We start from the raw sequence: 6,755 nt of genomic DNA on the forward strand, positions 1-6,755 counted from the left end.
ATTATTGTTATTAGTCGAACCCCCTTATTGTATTATTGTGCCCATATAGTCCCCATGTTGTTATTATTATGCCCCATAGAAGCCCACTATTGTTATTGTTGTGCCCCTACAATATTATTGTTATGTTGGCTTTGATTGTTTTGGGACCCCTTAGACTCCTATATATAGAAAGGAGGTATTTCCATTTGTATCATCCAAGAATTGTTCATTTATGTAATGTAAAGGAGGTTTCCCCTTTGAAGAGGTTGATTTTTAAGTCATTGATTTATCTTTTCTATATTTCCGTGAGTTGGTTTCATAACATGGATCAAGAAAATAATGAGGAGGTCCTACCTACCATCAAGGACTTTTCACTGGAAGCATACAGAAAATGTGTAGAAGAAGTCCAAAACTTTGAGATTGGGGCACAATGAACAATGAAAAGTTGGGTTTTAAGGGAAACTTCTAAGTAAGGCCAAATGGTAATTCAAGGAGAACTCAGAGGAATAATTTCCTCACCTCATTCAACAAAAGATTTTGAGGGGAGAAAAAGCCTTTGTAAATGGAGTGGTGTCATCCATATTGGACCATTATATAATGTTTCTTCTATCTTGGTACTTTCTAATTTTTCTTCTATCTTGGTACTTTCTAGGTGGAAAAATTGGAAGAATTAGATAGCATGGCCCACCTTAAGGGTAAGTCCTAGTTTGGTAATTTGGGTTTAGGGCTTAGGTTTTAGGGTTTAGTGTTTGGGTTTTATAACACCTTAGTAAATTATTTTAATAAAAAATTAAATAAAAGTTACAAAATAATTTTTAATAGATCATAAAATTCTTGGGTTTTAGGGTTTCGGTTTTGGGGTTTGGGATTTAGGGTTTAGGGTTTGTGGTTTAGAGGTTTAGGGTTTGGGGTTTACGGTTTGGGGTTTAGGGTTATAAAAATTTATTAAATGCTTTTAATAAACACTTAAAAAAGTTACAAAAATATATTTTAAAATGTTATAAAATTCTTAGTGTTTAGGGATAGGGTTTATGGTTTAGGGTTTGGAATTTATAACACCTTGATAAATTCTTTTAATAAGAACATAATAAAAAGTTACAAAATGTTTGTTAAAATGTTATAAAATGCTCAGGCTTTAGGGTTTAGGATTTAAAATTCTATAAAACGCTCATGGTTTAGGGTTTAGATTTTATAACACTTTAGTAAATGCTTTTAATAAACACTTAAAAAATTAAGAAAACGCTTGTTAAAATGTTATAAAATACTTAGGGTTTAGAGTTTAGGCTTTAGGGTTTTGGGTTTAAAATGTTATAGAATGCTTAAGGTTTAGGATTTAGGGTTTACAAAATTTTGGTAAATTCTTTTAATAAACACTTCAAAAAAGTTACAAAAAGCTTGTGAAAATTTCATTGAATGCTTAGGGTTTAAAATGTTATAAAATGCTTAAGGTTTGGGCTTCAGGGTTCACAAGACTTTAGTAAATTCTTTTTATAAACAACTAGAAAAAGTTGCCAATTTCTTTTTAAAATGTTATAAAATGTTTAGTGTTTAGGGTTTAGGGTTTAGGTCTTATAACACTTAATCAATTCTATTAATAAACACTCGAAAAATGGTTACAAAACACTTTTTAAAATGTATGCTCAGCCTTTAGGGTTTAAAATGTTAAAATTCTTAGGGTTTAGAGTTTAAGGTTTAGGGTTTATAAAAATTTAGTAAATCCTTTTACTAAACACTTAGTAAAAGATTACAAAACACTTGCTAAATTGTAATAAAATTCTGGGGTTAGGGTTTATAACAATTTAGTAAATTCTTTAAATAAACACTTAAAAGAAGCTACAAACTCCTGTTAAAATGCTATAAAATACTTAGGGTTTGGGGTTTTAAATGTTATAAAGTGCTTTTGGTTTAGGGTTTAGGGTTTAGGTTGGGGTGTGGGTATTAGGGTTTAGGGTTTATGGTTTATAATTCTTTAATAAATTCTTTTAATAAACAATTATAAAAAATGTCAAAAAACGGTTTTTACGGTTTAGAGTGTTCTGGGGTTTTTACGGTTTAGGGTTTTTTAGGGTTTATGGTTTTCTTAGGGTTTAGGGTTTTGTAGGACTTAGTGTTTAGGGATTATGGGTTTAGGGTCTATTGCACTTTAGTAAATGGTTTTAGTAAACACTTAAATAAAAGTTACAAAACACAATTTAAAATGTTATAAAATCCTTAGGTCTTAGGGTTTGGGGTTTAGGGCTTAGGGTTTAGGGTTTAGGTTTTGGAGTTTAAGATAGGGTTTAGGTTTGAGGGTTTAGGGTTTAGGGTTTATAATTTAGGATTTCTAACACTAAAGTTACAAATTTTTTTTTTAAATATAAAAAAAAAATTCGTTGAGGGTTTAGGGTTTAGGATTTATAACACTTTAGTAAATTCTTATAATAAACACTTAAATAAAGGTTTAAAATGATTTTTAAAATGTTGTAAAATGATTAGGTTTTAGGTTTTAGGGTTTGGGGATTTAGGTTTTAGGGTTTTGTATTTATGGCTTAAGGTTTATAGCACTTTAATAAATGATTTTAATAAACACTTAAATAAAAGTTGCAAAACACGTTTTAAAATGTTATAAAATGCTTAGTGTTTAGGTTTTAGGGTTTATAACACTTTAGTAAATTATTTTAATAAACACCTAATAAAATTTAGAAAATGCTTTTTAAAATGTGATAAAATACGTAGAGTTTAGGTTTTAGTGTTTTAGGTGTAATGTTTGGGGCTTAGGGTTTAGGTTCTATAACACTTTAGTAAATTATTTTAATCAACACTTAGATAAAAGCTACAAAATGATTCATAATTTTTTTTAAAATGATTAAGGTTTAGGGTATAGGGTTAAGGGTTTGCGGTTTACCATTCATGGCTTAGGTTTTAGGGTTTATAACAATTTAGTAAATTATTTTAATAAAAATTTAAATAAATGTTACAAAACACTTTTCAAAATGTTATAAAATACTTAGGGTTTAGGGTTTACATTTTAGGGTTTATGGTTTCGTTTTATAACACTTTAGAAAAAGATTTTAATAAAAACTCAAATGAAAGTTAAAATATTTTTTTTTAAATGTTATAAGATGATAAATATTTAGGGTTTGGTGTTTGGGGTTTAGGGTTTATGGTTCATGTTTTAAGATTTAGGGTTTATAAGGATTTAGTGTTTAGGGTTTACAAGACTTTAGTAAATTCTTTTTATAAAAAGTTACAAAACACTTTTTAAAATGTTATAAAATTCTCAAGGTTTAGGGTTTAAAATGTTATAAAATCCTTATGGTTTAAGTTTTAAGGATTAGGGTGTATAAAAATTTAGTTAATCTTTTTAGTAAACACTTATAAAAAAGATACAAAACGCGTACTAAAAAGTTATAAAATTCTTAGGGTTTAGGTGTGAGGGACACTTTAGTAAATTATTTTCATAAACACTTCAAAAAAAAATTACAAAACTCTTGTTAAAATTTTATAAAATTCTTAGGGTGTAGGTTTTAGGGTTTATGGTTTATAACACTTTAGTAAATGATTTTAATAAGTACTTAAAAAAAGTTACAAAACACATATTAAAATGTTATAAAATGTTTAGGGTTTAGGGTTTTAAAATGTTACAAAATGCTTCCTAAATTGTAATAGAATTCTTAGGGTTTAGGGTTTAGGGTTTATAACAATTATGTAAATTCTTTAAATAAACACTTAAATAAAAGTTACAAACTCTTCTTAAAATGTTATAAAATACTTAGGGTTTAGGGTTCGGGGTTTAAAATGTTATAAAGTGCTTATGGTTTAGGGTTTAGGGTTTAGGTTGGGGGTGTGGGTATTAGGGTTTAGGGTTTATGGTTTATAATGTTTTAATAAATTCTTTTAATAAACACTTATAAAAAATGTTAAAAAATGGATTTCAGGGTTTAGGGTTTTTTTGGTGTTTTTAGTGTCTAAGGTTTTTTAAGGTTTAGAGTTTTTTAGTGTTTAGGGTTTAGGGTTTTTTAAGGTTTTTTAAGGTTTAGGGTTCAAGGTTTGGGGTTTAAGGTTAAGGGTTTAGGGATTAGGGGTTTAGGGTTTATAACACTTTGGTAAATGGTTTTAGTAAACACTTAGATAAAAGCTACAAAACAATTCTTAAAATTTTATAAAATCCTTAGGTTTTAGAGTTTCAGGTTTAGGTATTAGGAATTAGGTTTTGGAGTTTAGGGTTAAGGGTTTATAAGGCCTTAGTAACTGATTTTAGGGTTTATCCTTTAGGCTTTAAGCATAAGGATATAGGGTTTGGGGTTTATGATTTAGGTTCTACAACACTTTAGTAAATTCTTTTAATAAACACGTAAATAAAAGTTATAGAATGCTTTCTAAAATTTTATAAAATTCTTAGTGTTTAGGGTTTACCATTTGGGGTTTACGGTTTGGGATTTATGGTTTCAAGTTTAAGATTTAGGTTCTAGGATTTATGGTTTAGGATTTATAGCAGTAAAGTTACAAAACTCTTTTTAAAATATTAGAAAAAAAACAACGTTTAAGGTTTAAGATTTAGGGTTTATGGTTTGGGGTTTAGGGTTTAGGATTTATAACACTTTAGTAAATTATTTTAATAAACACTTAAATAAATGCTTAAAATTATTTTTAAAATGTTATAAAATGATTGGGGTTTAGGTTTTATGGTTTTGGGGTTTAGGCTTTAGGATCTATAACACTTTAGTAAATTATTTTAATAAACGCTTAAATAAAAGTTTAAATTTTTTTTTAAAATGTTTTAAAATGATAAGGGTTTAGGTTTTAGGATTTGTGGGTTTAGGGTTTAGTGTTTCAAGTTTATGGTTTAAGGTTTATAACACTTTAGTAAATGTTTTTAATGAACACATAAATAAAAGTTACAAAAAACTTTTTAAAATGTTGTAAAATGCTTAGGCTTTAGGTTTTAGGTTTTATAAAACTTTAGTAAGTGCTTTTAATAAACACGTAAATAAAATTTATAAAGAACTTTTCTAAATGTGATAAAATACATAGGGTTAAGTTTTTATGGTTTCAGGTGTACTTTTTGGGGTTTAGGGTTTAGGTTTTATAACACTTTAGTAAATTATTTTAATAAACATTTAAATAAAAGCTACAAAATGATTTTTAAAATGTTATAAAATGATGGTTTGGGGTTTACAGTTCAGGGCTTAGGTTTTAGGGTTTATAACAATTTAGTAAATTATTTTAATAAAAAGTTAAATAAAAGTTACAAAACACTTTTCAAAATGTTATAAAATACTTGGGGTTTAGGGTTTAGGGTTTTGGGTTTAGGTTTTAGGGTTTATGGTTTAGTGTTTATAACACTTTAGAGAATCCTTTTAATAAACACTTAAATTAAAGTGATAAAATTATTTTTAAAATGTTATAAAATGATTAGTATTTAGGGTTTGGGGTTTGGGGTTTGGGGTTTGGGGTTTAGGGTTTAGGGTTCATGTTTTAGGATTTAGGGTTTATAAGGATTTAGTAAATTCTTTTAATAAACACTTAAGTAAAAGTTAAAGAAGTCTTTTTAAACTTTCTTTGACAACTGGTTCCCCTTCTTATAGCCTACAAAAACCACTTCCCTCCAATTCTCCAGCTCTAAGCATGAACACTCCACTTAGAATATGGACGAGGTGAAAAATTGAGCTAAAATACCACAATATAAGATCCAATCAAAGAGATAAGTAGAAGGGAGGTTGACTCCTCGAACTCATGCCCATAGTTGTCATCAATATTCACCACGAAAGCTAATATATAGTTCAGCATCTTACACCTCTATTTAATTCCAACTCGGTGGCTACATGTGTTTTCATACCAAAGACCAACCATAGAGTTTCCATTTAATATTCATGACGCAGGAAGGGTGGAGGGCTCACCCCCCCCCCCCCATCGCCCTCTTTGATATTGTAGATGACCCCATCACAAAATATCTAAATTTAATTAATCTGACTAGTCAATTAAGACTCCTAGATGAATAGTTTACACTATTGCAACCATAATAGTTCTATATTTGGATTTACTAGGTATGTTTAGTCATTTTTCTTGAGGAGGAACCAAGTGTCCATTTCCCCCCATGTCTGTGATCAAATGCTTATATATTATCAAACTTTGCTTCCAATAAACTAGCAAACTCTTCCATTTCCAGGTACTTCACTTCTAAGGAAGCCATATTATTTTTTGTTGCCTTCCCAATTTTTCTCAAATACCAAATTTGGACCACCATCTCTACCTTGTGTCTTGTGGTGTCTTTTCTATTCTTGTTCTTCCATTTGTAGGTTCTTCTCCCACATTTGATGCCAGTCACACCAATATAAGGTCCCTATTGTCACCTCTTGTTAGTTTCTTGCAAGTCTCTTATCATTCAATCCCCTGCATATGCTATATAATCTCTATACACTTGTACATTACACAATGTTGGCTTCCACACCTATCCATGGAAATCTCTTGATGCAAGTTCACTTTCACATTCAATCATATTCAAACCGCTCGTTGATGTCTAGGTTCACACAAACTTGAACCAATGTGAAGGTATACAAACTTGAAAGAGAAAGGAAAGGAACAACAAAGGCAAAAAAATCTCACACTAAATATAGTTTACTTATATCCAATACTTAAATAACTCCTCCATCATTATCCTGGTGTATCAAAATTATAATGAATATTGCAAACATTTAAGGGTGTACTCTAATAGATGTTTTGGCCCCTTTATAGGAATATTTCATTGTAAATTTTTACCTAAACAGAGTAGGCGTTAAATCTAATTATGCATTCAA

This window comes from Pinus tabuliformis, chromosome 8, assembly GCF_031772625.1.
Source record: "Pinus tabuliformis cultivar Carrire ecotype Pingquan chromosome 8, CPIR1, whole genome shotgun sequence".
NCBI classification, from domain to species: domain Eukaryota; kingdom Viridiplantae; phylum Streptophyta; class Pinopsida; order Pinales; family Pinaceae; genus Pinus; species Pinus tabuliformis.